Genomic DNA, 17,356 nt, shown 5'->3' on the forward strand with positions numbered 1-17,356 from the left:
GGTCTCTATGGGTTCATCTTGTTTGGGACTCTCTGTGATTCCTGTACCTGGATATCTGTTTCCTTCTTCAGGTTCGGGAAATTTTCAGCCATAATTTCATCATATACGTTTTTGACCCCTCTCCCTTTTCTCCTTCTGGGACCCCTATAATGAGAATGTTAGTATGCTTGATGTTTTCCCAGATTTCCCTTAAACTGTCTCTTTTTTTGTTGTTTTTCTTTTTGCTGTTCTGCATGAGTGATACTATTCTATCTTCCAGATCACTTATGCATTCTTCTTCCAGATCACTTATGCTTTCTTCTGTATCGCTTCATCTGCTGTTAATTCCTTCTAGTGTGTTTTTTTTTAATTTCTGTTATTGTATTCTGCAGCTCTGACTTCCATTCTTTTTAATATTTTCTAGTTCCTTGTTAAAATTATCACTGTGTTCATCTATTCTTTTCTCTAGTTCAGTTAGCATTATTATTACTAATGCTTTGACCTCTTTATCTATTAAATTGTTTATCTCTGTTTCAAGGGGTCTTTTCTTGTTCTTTCATTTGGAACAAATTCCTCTGTCTTCTCATTTTGCTTAACTTTTTCTGTCTCTATGAAATTGGGTGAAATAGTTACCTATCCCAGTCATAAAGGCATGACCTTGTGCGGGAGCATCCCTGTGGAGTCTGTGTGTGTCCGTGACTTGGTGGAAAAGCTTGATCTGAAGTGTGCAGGGGTCATTTCTTCTCCCAGGTAGATGCTATTACCTTGGTGGGAAGTGAGGCTGGAGATGGAGGGGCCAGAGCCAGAGCCAGGTATGAGCCAGGGCTTCTTCCATGCTCAGTGGCTGTCACCACCCTACTGGGGCCAGGAGTAGGTGCCAAGGTGCTAGAGCAGAAACCCTGATGATTGGCTCCAAGCTCTTTCCATTCCCTCTAAGTGTGTGGTCTCTTCACTCCTAGCAATGATACCTTCACCCCAGAGGGGAGCAGTACTGGAGCAAGAGGGGCCAGAGCGGGTTCCCAGTGAGGGCTGGGATGTGCACTGGTGTGGTCCCAGAAAACAATTCAGAGCTCAAAACAGTTCCCAATCCACGCCTCTGCCAGCACTGGTAATGCCTGCCCTTGCTCCATTCAGTTGAAGTGTCAGGTCCTAACCAGCTCTGTCCCCCACAGTTGCACACTCTCCTTGGCAATGACAGTCTTCACCCTAGGAGGGAGTTGTGCTGGAGCCAGAGGGGCCAGAGTGGGCACTTGGCTCATGTCAGGGTACACACTGGGACAGTCCTGGCATACCAGTGAGAGCTCCAGCCTGATCCCCGTCTGCTGCCTCTATGGAAACCAGTAATGGCTGCCCTCTCCCTCTTCAGATGCAGTGCTGGGTCCTAGTTGGCTCCCCCTCTCAATCACGCACCCTCTTCAGCAATCGTAGTCTTTGCCTTAGTGTGGAGCTGCACTGGAGCTAGAAGTGCCACAGTAGGTGCTTGGCATGGGCTCAGGCATTCACTGGAGTGGTCATTGGAAACTGGCCAGAGTCCTGGGCAATTTCAATCTTCTTTCTCTGCCTTGTTCCCAGGAGTAGTAGGCAAGTGTGTGCCTGCTCAGCACAAGCAGAGTCTAGGTTTCTCTCAGCCCTCTGGTTAGTCCCACTGGTTTTTAAACCAGCTGAGGGGACTCATCTTCCAGTGTCACACTTCAGGGCTGGGGTGCCCAATATGTGGTTTGTGTAATCCCCCTCCTCTTATATGTCCCCTCCTAGGGGCACAGATCTCAACCTGATCACTTTTCTTCCCTTACTCCATGTGGATCTTTCTTTACAGACTTGGTTGTATAAGACTCTGCCAGTCTCCTGTCTGTTTTCAGTGAGAGCTGCTCCACATGTAGATGTATTTTTGATGTGTTTGTGTAGGGAGGTGAGCTCAGCATCCTCCTACTCTGCCATCTTGATATCCCGACATAACCACTTTGTAAAACTGATTTGCAAGATCTATCAAAGCTAAGAAATGACCTACTCTATAATAGATAGACACAATATAAATATGTACAAATGTACATCAAAATACATGTGTAGGTATGTCCATAACAATATTATTCACAATAGCTATAAACTGGACATAACCCATCAACAACAGGATGGATAAATCATAGATTCTTACAGTAGAGTACTATAAATCAATTAAAAAGAACTACTTCCTCCCACAACAATAGGGATAAACCATGTAGACATAATTTTGAATAAATTAAATACAGATAAAAATGAATACATACTGAATGACTACCTTTAAACAAAATCCAAAAGAGAAGATAAACTATATCTGATAGAAAGGGCATGTCTGGGGATGGGCATTAAGAAAGAGTCTGAAATTTATGTAGTGATCTATGTATCTTGAACTGTATGTCATGTACTTTGCAATACTTATGTCATATTTCAATAAAAACTAAGGCAAAAAATGAGAATGGCATAAAGCTACAACACAGAAAAACAGAAGGAAAAAAACATTCATAATTCACCCAGTCATGACTGTTAACATTTTTATTTATAGTAGTTTGTGCTTAAAAATTATTTTAAACTAAGGAATATGATTTATCTGGCATAGTCTTTGAATGAGATATGCCTCTTCCAGGGTGTTTTCTATCCCAGCTCATGCACATACTGCTCACAAGCCCACACAGTTTACCTTCCAATTTCCAGATATCAATATACAACAGAATTCTTTCATTAAAGACTCTGATACTTCTGACACAGGTTATCTAGCCTCTACTCAGGCACTTCTAGTAAAAGGGGACTTTCTACCTCAAAGGACAGCATTCTCCATGGTTGTATAATTCTAATCATTGAAAAGTCTTTCTTTATCTCAAGCCCAAGACAGCCATGTAACTTTCACAGATTGTTGGTACTATCCTATTTCTTATTTATGAGAGTATATAAAAGAGAACTTCAACTCCTTCCACAGGACAGTTTTTTGTTATCAACTGTGATAAGATAGCTATTATGAACCCTTTTCTACATCCTCTCTTCTACATAATAAGGATCTTCAGTTCTATTACTCATCCATATATGACATGATTTCAAGGCTCCTAACAATCCTGGTTCTCCTGTTGGTACCAATAAAATGTGATACTTCATCACTTGCTTCCTACTCCCATTCATAACCAAATTGGAGACATCCACTCTTAGTCACCACATCAATACCTTCTTCCATTAAGTTCTTTAGAACACTTATTATTTTGGATTTCTGAGGTTATTTAATCCTGATACTCCAATCCCTAGGGCATGTTTTAAATGTGTTTTAATTCAGTCATTGCCTCCAGGATCTTGCTCCATCAATTTTCTACTCACACCAAAAGAGGTATATTAAACTGCTGGGTCATAAGAGAAGAATAGATAATCTCCAAGACCACTGTATCACATATAAAATACTCTATATATTTGGACATAGCATGCAATAATTGAGATGGGCTAATTCTCAAAGCTTTCTGACTTTGTGACAAATGGACAAATTAAGAAGATGAAGAGAGATAGGATTGGGCAGGACTAGAACTGGAGATTTTGACCTTACTATGAAGTTGGATCCAGGCTTACAGGACCTTTAACTCTTTATCCAGTAATGCTAAGATTTAAGCATGAGAAAATAGAAGTTTACACAAGAAATTTATATAGAATAAGTAGTCTCATTAGTAGGTGTAATGGTTAATTTTATGTGTCAACTTGGCTAGGATGCAGTACCCAGATATTTGGTCAAACACTAGCCTAGATGTTGGTGTGAAGGTACCTTGATGAGGTTAATATTTAAGTCAATAAACTTTGACTAAAGCAGATTAACCCAAGTGAGTGAGCATAATCTAATCAAGTGAAGCCCTTAGAAAAAAGACTGACTCTCTTGAGGAAGAGGAAATTCTGCTTGCAGTCTTCCTTTGGACTTGAACTGAAACATCAACTTTTCCCTGGGTCTCCAGCCTGTCAGCCTACTATGCAGATTTTGGACCTCCCAGCCTTTACAGTCATGAGAGGCATGAGCCAATTTACTAAAATCTCTCTCTCTCTCAAACCCACACACACGTGTGTGCACATACAGACACTCACTCACTCACCCTATTAGGTCTATTTCTCTGGAGAACACTGACTAATACAGTAGGAAAGAGAAAACTTTCTCAAAAACTGTGCAAAGTGAACATCTGCTTCCAGCCAAGATGGAAGACTGGATTTATCCTCTTGTCCAATAAAACTAAATATATATTTAACAACAGTACTTAAGACATCAAACAATGAAAGACAGTGATTGCTGAAATATGGCCAACAAATAATGTAAATTCTATAATTTCCCTATCTTACTGCCTAAAAAGAGTTTCAATTCTATGCTCTGGGGAAGGGAAGCCTAGATACAGCCTGGCAAACTCCCTGATTGAGGGGATAGAGCTGGGAGTCCATTGCAGCATAGGCAGCTGGATCCTGCAGATTAGAATGCTGGAGAGGTAAGAGATACACTGGGAGAGGATTCCAGAGGTCTACAGAGGGTTCTTATTGAGAATTCAGTTGAATAACAGTTTATGCATCTGAGGAAATAATGCAAAACTAGAGGGAAAAAAACTGAAAAAATTAAGTGGAATAATCAGCAAGGCCAATACAGGGCTTGGAATAGTGCCTTTTCACACCATCTTGAGTAGAGGAATACACAATTCAGAGGGCATGGGTAAAACTACTCAGATTGGTTTCACCTCAGGAGTGTGTTAAATTACAAAACCAGACCATATTCTTGGCCATAAAACAAGTTCTCAAAGAGAATTCAAGTTATACAAAGTATGCTTTATGATCACAATGAAATTAAATTGGAAATCCATAACAGAGAGATATCAGGAAAACCTCAAATATTTAGAAACTAAATGGGTTTAGTCACCCATAGGTCAACCAAAAAAGGGAGACAAAAAATACAGAGTAGTTTGTACTGAATAAAAATAAAAATACAGCATATAAAAATTAGTGAAATGTTGAAATACTGATGCTAAGTACTAATTCAGTGCTCAGAGGGAAATTTAGAGCACTAAAGGCTTATAATAGAAGAATGGTATCCAGTCAATGATCTCAGCCTCTACCTTAAAAAATTAGAAAGAGAAGAGCAAACAAATCTAAAATAATAAGGAAAAAGGAAATAATAATTACAATGGAGAGAGGGATCAAGATGGCAGTAAGAGGAGGTGAAGGTCACCTCCCTCTCACAAACACAGAAAAAATACATCTACATGTGGAAAAATTTTCATGGAAAACTAACTGGAAACTGGCAGAAGAACTATACAACCAAGGTTGCAAGGAAGATTTCCACATAATTGAGTAGGATGGAAAGAAAAGCATCAGGTGAGGACCTGCACCCCTGGGAGGAGATTAAGAGGAAAAGGGAGATCACACGGGAGGACATTCACACTGGGCATTGAATGAGTTGAGTCACAGACTGGACATCCCAGTCCTGGGTTCCTGTGAGGAGGAGATAAGCCCCCTTTGCTGCTTGGAGAACTGCTGGGACAGATAGAAAGGCTGGAGAAGCCTAGATTCCACTCATGAGGGGTACACAGGTGCTGGCTTGACACCAGACAGGGCAGAGAGAGGTCTGCCCAAGAGGTCACTGCCTTGCCATGTTCCCCAATCTGAGCTGAGTGAACACCCTGGCCCCACTCATTCCATGTCATAGCTTGGCACTGGATCTAGGGCAGACAGTTCCTGGGAAAAGACTCAATCTAGGGAAACAGAGGTGACCCAGGGGCCTGGACTATGGTTCAACTGGGGCAGAGGCAGCCATTTTTGGTGCTTACTCAAACAACACCCCAGAAATAGCCCAGACTTTTGATGGCCGCCCAGCTGCTTCAATTCCTGCAAGCACAATGCCAAGATCCCCAGTGTCAGGCAAGAAAACGCTCCAGCCCTGCTCACTCCACACCATGACCTTGCACTAGATCTGGGATAACCACAATAGGGAAAGAGATGCAACTCTGGGCTTCGTCTGAGCAGAGCCACAGATGCCTACACAGGCAGCACATCAGACCTCTGTAGGCACATGAGCCACACTTACTAAGTACTCTTCTCCTTTGAGGCAAAGGCCCCAGTGTGGAGAGAAGTAAAAACACACACTTAAAGGGAACATAGCCAGCTCAAGCCCAACCCTTAGGGCATCTGTTCCAACAACTTAGGAGAAGACCCCACCCATAAAAGGGCAGCAACTGCCACTGAGTAGAGGAGAAGTCTCACCTCACACTCCTCGAATTCTCTACATCCTCCAACACCAACCACACCTACTATTGATTGAGGTGATAGTGGCCAGCACACTGTGAGAAAATATGGGGCTGGCATTCACATCAAATCCAGCACCAAATACACTGGGCATACACTGCCTACATAGGGATGCTCTCACAGAAAAACATTCTTTCAAGAGCACAATAGATAACTGTTTTACCTAAATTCATAGAGACAGAAAAAGTTAAGTAAAATGAAAAGGCAGAGGAACTACTCCCAGTTGAAAGAGCAAAAGAAAAGCCATAAAAAAATAAATAATGAAACAGAGATAATCTGTCTGTCAGACAATGATTTCAATAAGTTGGTAATAAAAACACTAACCTAATTAAGAAAGAAAATCAGTCTAAGCACAGATCATTTTAACACAGAACTAGAAACTATAAAGAGGACCCAATCAAAATAGATAATCCAATTTCTGAGATAAAAAGCACTCTAGAAGCAATGAAAGCAGACTAAATGACACAGAAGAACACATAAGTGATCTGGAAGACAGAATAATGGAAATGATCCAATCAGAACAGCAGACAGAATGACATGAAAAAAAAATGAAAGCAACATACAAGATCTATGTGATAATATAAAACATGGCAACATCATCTTTATAGGGGTTCTAGAAGGAGAAGAGAGAGACAAGGGGATCAAAGTATATTTGAAGAAATTATGGCTGGAAACTTCCCAAACCTAAAGAAGGAAATAGATATTCAGGCACAGGAAGCACAAAAGTTCCCAAACAAGATGAATCCAAACAGACCAACACCAAGAAATATCAAAATTAAAATGGTAAAAGTTAACAATAAAGAGAGAATTATAAAGGCAGCAAAAGAAAAATAGTCATATACAATGGAACCCCCATAATGCTATCAGCTGATTTCTCTGCAGAACCTTTGCAGGCCAGATGGGAGTGGCATGATATATTCAAAGTACCGAAAGGGAAAAACCTGCAACCTAGGATGATCTACCCAGCAAGGTTATCATTTAGAATAGGCGAGATAAAGAATTTCTCAACAAAAACTAAAAGAATTCAACAACACTAAAACTACCCTAAAAGAAATGTTGAAGGCTCTACTCTAAATGGAAAAGAAGTAAGAATCTATAGTAAAAGGAAAATCCTAATAGGAAAAAAAAAATCCCAATAGGAAAGGCAAATATATAGTAAGAATTAAAGATGACTTATATAAGCCAGTATGTAGATTAAAAACAAACAAAAAAATGTAAAAGCAACCATAACTACAGTAAACAGTAAAGCGATAAGCATGAAAATGTAATATATGACATTGAAAACACAAAATGTGGGAGAGGGGAGTAAAAATGTAGATCTTTTAGAATGGTTTTGAACTTAATGATTATCAGTTTAAAACAAGTAGATATAATTATGGGTCAACATATGTGAATCCCATGGAAACCACAAATCAAAAGCCTATGAAAGATACACAGAAGTAAAAAGATAGGAACTCAGAATACTACAAAAGAAAATCATCAAGCCACAATGGGAAAAGAAAAAAAGAAGAAGAAATGAGCAAAGGAGAACTACAAAAACAACTGGAAAACAAGGAATAAAATGGCAGTAAGTATATACCTGTTGATAGTTGCTCTAAATATCAATGGACTAAATGCTCCAATCAAAAGACATAGGGTGACTAATTGGATTAAAAAAACAAGAACCTTCAATATACTGTATATGATAGACTCACTTCAGGGTGAAAAGTGCACAGACTGAAAGTGAGGGGGTGAAAAATGATATCATGTAAATGGTATTGACAAACCTGGAGTAGCAACAGTAATCTTTAAAACAAGGTCTATAATGAAAGACAAAGAAGGGCATTATGTAATGATAAAGGGATCAATACAAGAGGAGGATTTTATACTTGTTAGCATATCACACCCAATACAGGAGCACCTAAAATGTAAAGCAACTACTAACAGACATGAAGGGAGAACTTGACAATAATACAATAAGGGTAGGGGCCTTAAACACCCCACTTATATCAATGGACAGATCATCCAGACAGAAAATCAATAAGGCAACAGAGGTCCTAAATGACACAGTGGACCAGTTGGACTTAACTGATATCTACAGGACACTACATCCAAAAGAAGCAGAATACACATTCTTTTCAAGTGTGCATAGAACATTCTCTAGGATAGAAATTATTTCAAGCATATTTTCTGACCACAACAATATGAAACTAGAAATCACCTACATATAGAAAAATGAGAAAAGTACAAACAAATGGAGACTAAACAACATGCTACTAAAATAACCAGTAGTCAACAATGAAATCAGAAAGGAAGTCAGAAAATACCTCAAGACAAATGAAAATGGAAGCACAACACTCTAAAATCTATGGGATGCAGCAAAAGCAGTTCTTAGAGCAAAGTTCATAGGGATACAGGCCTTCTTTAAGAACAAAGAAAAATCGCAAATAAACTAATCTACCACCTAAAAGGATTAGAAAAAGAAGAACAAAGCCCAAAGTCAGCAGGAGGAAAGAAATAATAAAGATCAGAGGAAATAAATAAAATACAGATCAATAAAACAATAGAAAAGATCAATGAAACCAAGAGCTGGTTTTTTGAAAAGGTAAACAAAATTGATAGACCTTTAGCCAGGCTCACCAGAAGAAAAGAGAGTGAACCTAAGTAAACAAAATAAGAAATGAAAGAGGAGAAATAACAACCAATACCCACAGAGACACAAAAAAATCATAAGAGAGTACTATAAACATTTATATGCCAACAAACTGGACAACCTAGAAGAAAGAGACAAATTTCTAGAAACACAGCCTACCAGGACTGAGTCAAGAAGATACAACTTGAACATACTGATCACTAGAAGAGAAACTGAATCTGTAATTTAAAAAACTTCCTGCAAACAAAAGTCCAGGACTGGATAGTTTCACAGGGGAATTCTACCAAACATATAAAGGAGAACTTATACCTATCCTTCTAAACTATTCCAAAAAACTGAAGAGGACGGAACACTCTCAGATTCATTCTACGAGACCACCATTACCCTGATTCCAAAATCAGACAAAGATACTACCAAAAAAAATTACAGGCCAATATCTTTGATGAATACAGATGCAAAAACAAGCAACAAAATATTAGCAAGCCAAATCCAACAATATGTAAAAAGAATCATACACCATGATCAAGTTAGATTTATTCCGAGATCACAAGGATGGTTCAACACACACAAATTAATCAATGTAATACACCACATTAACAAAAAGAAAGACAAAAATCACATGATTATCTCAGTAGATGCCGAGAAAACCTGACAAAATTCATCATTCACTCATGATAAAAACTCTCATCAAAGTGGATATAGAGGGCCTCCCTGGTGGCACAGTGGTTGAGAGTCCGCCTGCCGATGCAGGGGATACGGGTTCGTGCCCCGATCTGGGAGGATCCCATATGCCGCGGAGCGGCTGGGCCCGTGAGCCATGGCCGCTGGGCCTGCGCATCCGGAGCCTGTGCTCCGCAACGGGAGAAGCCACGACAGTGAGAGGCCCGCATACCGCAAAAAGAAAAAAAAAAAAAAAGTGGATATAGAGGAAACATATCTCAACATAATAAAGGTCATTTATGACAAGCCCACAGCCAACATAATACTCAATGGTGAAAAGCTGAAAAGCCTTTTCACCAAACTCAGGAACAAGACAAGGATGCCTACTCTCACTGATTCTATTTAACACAGTATTGGAAGTGCTAGCCACAACAATCAGAAAATAAAAAGAAATAAAGCCATCCAGATTGGAAGGGAAGAGGTAAAACTGTAACTATTTTCAGATGACACGATACTCTATTAAATAACCTAAAGTTTTCACCCCAAAATTATTGGAACTAATAAATGAATTCAGCAATATTGCAGGATACAAGATTAATATACAGAAATCTGTTGCATTTCTATACACTAATACTGAAATATCAGAAAAATAAAGTAAAAAAAATCTGGCTTAAAATCATATCAAAAAACACCTAGGAATAAACTTAACCAAGGAGATGAAAGACCTACACTCTGAAAACTCTGAAACACTGATGAAGGAAATTGAAGATGAGTCAAAGCAATGGAAAGATATCCTGTGCTGTTGGATTGGAAGAATATTATTAAAATGGCCATATTACCCAAAGCAACTACAGATTTAATGCAATCCCTATCAAAATAACCAGGACATTTTTCACAGAACTAGAAAAAATAATTCTAAAATTTATATGGAACCACAGAAGTGTCTGAATTTCCAAGGCAATCCTGAGGAAAAAAAGAACAAAGCTGGAGGCATAACCCTCCCAGACTTCAGATTATACTACAAAGCTTCAGTAATCAAAACAGTATGGTACTGGCACAAAACAGACACATAGATCAATGGAACAGAATAGAGAGCCCAGAAATAAACCCATGCACCTACAGTCAATTCAACTATGACAAAGGAGGCAAAAATATACAATGGAGAAAAAACACTCCTTTAACAAGTGGTGCTGGGAAAACTGGACAGCCACATGTAAAACAATGAGATTAGAACAATCCCTAACACCATATAGAAAAATAAAGTCAAAATAGTTTAAAGTCCTAAATGTAAGACCTGAAAACATAAAAATCCTAGAAGAGAACATAGGCAGAACACTCTTTGACATAATTGCACCAATATTTTCTTGGATCACCAAGGCAAAAGAACCAAAAGCAAAAATAAACACAAGGGACCTAATTAAACTTAAGAGCTTTTGCACAGCAAAGGAAACCATCAACAAAACAAAAAGACAACCTAGAGAATGGGAGAAAATATTTGCAAATGATACAACAGACAAGGGGTTAATATCCAAAATATAAATAGCTTGTGCAACTCAATATCAAAAAGAAAAAAAAAAGTCCACTTAAAAAGTGGGCAGAAGGGCTTCTCTGGTGGCGCAGTGGTTGAGAGTCCGCCTGCCAGTGCAGGGTTCGTGCCCCGGTCCGGGAGGATCCCACATGCTGCGGAGCAGCTGGGCCCATGAGCCATGGCCGCTGAGCCTGCGCGTCCGGAGTCTGTGCTCCGCAACGGGAGAGGCCACAACAGTGAGAGGCCCGCATACCGCAAAAAAAAAAAAAAAGTGGGCAGAAGATATGAATAGACACTTTTACAAAGAAGACATACAGATGGCTAACAGGCACATGAAAAGATGCTCAGCATCACTAATAACTGGAGAAATGCAAATCAAAACCACAATGAGGTATCTCACCTCACCCTTGCCAGAATGGCTACCATCAAAAAGTCTACAAATAACAAATGTTGTGGAGGATGTGGAGAAATGGGAATACTCATACACTGTTGATGGGAATGTAAATTGGTGTAGCCACTATAGAAAACAGTATGGAGATTCCTTAAAAACTAAAAATAGAACTACCATATAATCCAGCAATTCCACTGCTATGTATATATTTGGAAAAAATGAAAACACTAATTTGAAAAGATACATGCGCCCCAGTGTTCATAGCAGCACTATTTACAGTGGGCAAGACATGGAAGCAAGCCAAGTGCCCATCAATAGATGACTGAATTAATATGATGTGGTATACGTGTGTATACATACATACACGCCCACACACACACAAACAATGGAATATTATTCAGCCATAAAACAATAAAATACTGCCAATTGCAGCAATGTTGATGGACCTAGAGAATATTATGCTTAGTGAAAGAAGTCAGAGAAAGGCAAATATTATGTAACTTACATTTGGAATCTAAAAAATAATACAAATGAATTATCTGCAAAACAGAAACAGACTCACAGATACAAAAAATAAACTTGTGGTTACCAAAGGTGAGAGGAAATGTGGAAGGGACAAATTAAGGGTATGGGATTAACAGATACAAATTACTACGTATAAAATAAGTAGGTGGTGGAGCTTCAAGATGGTGGAGGAATAAGACGCAGAGATCACCTTCCTCCCCACAAATACATGAGAAATACATCTACATGTGGAACTGCTCCTATAGAACACTTACTGAACGCGGGCAGAAGACCTCAGACTTCCCAAAAGGCAAGAAACTCCCCACGTTCCTGGGTAGTGCAAAAGAAAAACGGAAAAACAGAGACAAAAGAATAGGGACGGGACCTGCACCAGTGGAGGGAGCTGTGAAGGAGGAAGGGTTTCCACACACTAGGAAGCCCCTTTGCGGGCAGAGACTGATAGTGGCGGAGGGGGGAAGCTTCGGAGCCATGGAGGAGAGTGCAGCAACAGGGGTGTGGAGGGCAAAGCGGAGAGATTCCCGCACAGAGGATTGGTGCTGACCAGCACTCACCAGCCCGAGAGGCTTGTCTGCTCACCCGCCAGGGCGGGCGGGGGCTGGGAGCTGAGGCTCAGGCTTCGGAGTTCGGATCCCAGGGAGAGGACTGGGGTTGGTTGCGTGAACACAGCCTGAAGGGGGTTAGTGCGCCACAGCTAGCCGGGAGGGAGTCCAGGAAAAAGTCTGGAGCTGCGGAAGAGGCAACAGACTTTTTCGTGCCTCTTTATTTCCTGGTGCGGGCGGAGAGGGGAATAAGAGCGCCGCTTAAAGGAGCTCCAGAGACGGGCATGAGCTACGGCTATCAGCACAGACCCCAGAGATGGGCATGAGACGCTAAGGCTGCTGCAGCCACCACCAAAAAGCCTGTGTTCAAGCACAGGTCACTATCCACGCTGCCCCTCCCGCGAGCCTGTGCAGCCCGCCACTGTCAGGGTCCCATGATCCAGGGACAACTTCCCAGGGAGAACGCATGGCGTGCCTCAGGCTGGTGCAACGTCACGCTGACCTCTGCCACCGCAGGCTCACCCTGCATCCGTACCCCTCCCTCCCCCCGGTCTGAGTGAGCCAGAGCCCCTGAATCAGCTGCTCCTTTAACCCCGTCCTGTCTGAGCAAAGAACAGAAGCCTTCAGGCAACCTACATGCAGAGGCGGGGCCAAATCCAAAGCTGAACCCGGGAGCTGTGCGAACAAAGAAGAGAAAGGGAAGTCTCTCCCAGCAGCCTCAGGAGCAGCGGATTAAAGCTCCACAATCAAATTGATGTACCCTGCATCTGTGGAATACCTGAATAGACAATGAATCATCCCAAACTGAGGAGGTGGACTTGGGGAGCAAAGATATATTATTATTTCCCATTTTCCTCTTTTTGTGAGTGTGTATGTGTATGCTTCTGTGTGTGATTTTGTCTGTATAGCTTTGCTTTCACCATTTGTGCTAGGGTTCTGTCCATCCATTTTTTTGATTTTTGTTTTACTTTTTAAAATTTTTTCTTAATAATTATTTTTTATTTTAATAACTTTATTTTATTTTACTTTATTTTTTTTTTTTTCTCTCTCTCTTTCTCTCTCTCTCTTTCCTTTTCTTTCTCTTCCTTTCTTTCTCTTTTCTCCCTTTTATTCTGAGCCGTGGAGATGACAGGCTCTTGGTGCTCCAGCCAGGAGTCAGCGCTGTGCCTCTGAGGTGGGAGAGCCAACTTCAGGACACTGGTCCACAAGAGACCTCCCAGCTCCACGTAATATAAAATGGCGAAAATCTCCTAGAGATCTCCATCTCAACGCCAAGACCCAGCTTCACTCAATGACCAGCAAGCTACAGTGCTGGACACTCTATGCCAAACAACTAGCAAGACAGGAGCACAGCCCCATCCATTAGCAGAGAGGTTGACTAAAATCATAAGGCCACAGACACCCCAAAACACACCACCAGACGTGGACCTGCCCACCAGAAAGACAAGATCCAGCTTCATCCACCAGAACACAGGCACTATTCCCCACCACCAGGAAGCCTACACAACCCACTGAAGCAACCTTAGCCACTGGGGACAGACACCAAAAACAACGGGAACTATGAACCTGCAGCCTGAGAAAAGGAGACCCCAAACACAGTAAGTTAAGCAAAATGAGAAGACAGAAAAACACATAGCAGATGAAGGAGCAAGGTAAAAACCCACTAGACCTAATAAATGAAGAGGAAACAGGCAGTCTACCTGAAAATAATGATAGTAAAGATGACCCAAAATCTTGGAAATAGAATAGAGAAAATACAAGAAATGTTTAACAAGGACCTGGAAGAACTAAAGAGCAAATAAACGATGAACAACACAATAAATGAAATGAAAAATTCTCTAGAAGGGAACAATAGCAGAATAACTGAGGCAGAAGAACGGATAAGTGAGCTGGAAGATAAAATAGTGGAAATAACTACTGCAAAGCAGAATAAAGAAAAAAGAATGAAAACAACTGAGGACAGTCTCAAGAGAAATCTGGGACAACATTAAACACACCAACATTCAAATTATAGGGGTCCCAGAAGAAGAAGAGAAAAAGAAAGGGACTGAGAAAATATTTGAAGAGATTATAGTTGAAAACTTCCCTAATATGGGAAAGGAAATAGTTAATTAAGTCCAGGAAGCACAGACAGTCTCATACAGGATAAATCCAAGGAGAAACATGCCAAGACACTTCATAACCAAACTGCCCAAAATTAAATACAAAGAAAACATATTAAAAGCAGCAAGGGAAAAACAACAAATAACACACAAGGGAATCCCCATAAGGTTAACAGCTGATCTTTCAGCAGAAAATCTGCAAGCCAGAAGGGAGTGGCAGAACATATTTAAAGTGATGAACGAGAAAAACCTACAACCAAGATTACTCTACCCAGCAAGCATCTCATTCAGATTTGACGGAGAAATTAAAACCTTTACAGACAAGCAAAAGTTAAGAGAATTCAAAAAAAAAAAATGTTAAGAGAATTCAGCACCACCAAACCAGATTTACAACAAATCCTAAAGGAACTTCTCTAGGCAGGAAACACAAGAGAAGGAAAAGAACTCCAAAAACAAACTCAAAACAATTAAGAAAATGGTAATAGGAACATACATATTGATAATTACCTTAAATGTAAATGATTAAATGCTCCAACCAAAAGACATAGACTGGCTGAATGTATACAAAAACAAGAGCCGTATACAGGCTGTCTACAAGACGCCCAGACCTAGGGACACATACACAGTGAAAGTGAGGGGATGCAAAAAGATATTCCATGCAAATGGAAATCAAAATAAAGCTGGAGTAGCAATTCTCATATCAGACAAAACAGAGTTTAAAATAAAGACTGTTAGAAGAGACAAACAAGGACACTACATAATGATCAAGGGATCGAACCAAGAAGATACAACAATTGTAAATATTTATGCACCCAACATAGGAGCACCTCAATACATAAGGCAAATACTAACAGCCATAAAAGGGGAAATCGACAGTAACACATTCATAGTAGGGGACTTTAACACCCCACTTTCACCAATGGACAGACCATCCAAAATGAAAATAAATAGGAAACACAAGCTTTAAATGATACATTAAACAAGATGGACTTAATTGATATTTATAGAACATTCCACCCAAAAACAACAGAACACACGTTCTTCTCAAGTGCTCATAGAACATTCTCCAGGATAGATCATATCTTGGGTCACAAATCAAGCCTTGGTAAATTTAAGGAAATTGAAATCATATCAAGTATCTTTTCTGACCACAACTCTATGAGACTAGATATGAATTACAGTAAAAGATCTGTAAAAAATACAAACGCATGGAGACTAAACAATACACTATTTTATAACCAAGTGATCACTGAAGAAATCAAAGAGGAAATAAAAAAATACCTAGAAACAAATGACAATGGAGATACGGCGACCCAAAACCTATGGGATGCAGCAAAAGCAGTTCGAAGAGGGAAGTTTATAGCTATACAAGCCTACCATAAGAAACAGGAAACATCTCAAATAAACAACCTAACCTTGCACCTAAAGCAATTAGAGGAAGAAGAACAAAAAAACTCCAAAGTTATCAGAAGGAAAGAAATCATAAAGATTAGATCGCAAATAAATGAAAAAGAAATGAAGGAAAGGATAACAAAGATCAATAAAACTAAAAGCTGGTTTTTGAGAAGATAAACAAAATTGATAAGCCATTAGCCAGATTCATCAAAAAAAAAAGGGAGAAGACCCAAATCAATAGAATTAGAAATGAAAAAGGAGAAGTAACAACTGACACTGCAGAAATACAAAGGATCATGAGAGATTACTACAAGCAACTCTATGCCAATAAAATGGACAACCTGGAAGAAATGGACAAATTCTTAGAAATGCACAATCAGCCGAGACTGAATGAGGAAGAAATAGAAAATATGAACAGACCAATCACAAGTACTGAAATTGAAACCATGATTAAAAATCTTCCAACAAACAAAAGCTCACAACCAGATGGCTTCACAGGCGAATTCTATCAAACATTTAGAGAAGAGCTAACACCTATCCTTCTCAAACTCTTCCAAAATACAGCAGAGGGAGGAACACTCCCAAACTCATTCTACGAGGCCACCATCACCTTGATACCAAAACCAGACAAGGATGTCACAAAGAAAGAAAACTACAGGCCAATATCACTGATGAACATAGATGCAAAAATCCTCAACAAAATACTAGCAAACAGAATCCAACAGCACATTAAAAGGATCATACACCATGATCAAGTGGGGTTTATTCCAGGAATGCAAGGATTCTTCAATATACACAAATCAATCAACGTGATACACCATATTAACAAATTGAAGGAGAAAAACCATATGAGCATCTCAATAGATGCAGAGAAAGCTTTCGACAAAATTCAACACCCATTTATGATAAAAACCCTGCAGAAAGTAGGCATAGAGGGAACTCTCCTCAACATAATAAAGGCCATATATGACAAACCCACAGCCAGCATCGTCCTCAATGGTGAAAAACTGAAACCATTTCCACTAAGATCAGGAACAAGACAAGGTTGCCCACTCTCACCACTCTTATTCAACATAGTTTTGGAAGTTTTAGCCACAGCAATCAGAGAAGAAAAGGAAATAAAAGGAATCCAAGTCGGAAAAGAAGAAGTAAAGCTGTCACTGTTTGCAGATGACATGATACTATACACAGAGAATCCTAAAGATGCTACCAGAAAACTACTAGAGCTAATCAATGAATTTGGTAAAGTAGCAGGATACAAAATTAATGCACATAAATCTCTGGCATTCCTATATACTAATGATGAAATATCTGAAAGTGAAATCAAGAAAA

This window comes from Mesoplodon densirostris, chromosome 5, assembly GCF_025265405.1.
Source record: "Mesoplodon densirostris isolate mMesDen1 chromosome 5, mMesDen1 primary haplotype, whole genome shotgun sequence".
Taxonomy (NCBI): domain Eukaryota; kingdom Metazoa; phylum Chordata; class Mammalia; order Artiodactyla; family Ziphiidae; genus Mesoplodon; species Mesoplodon densirostris.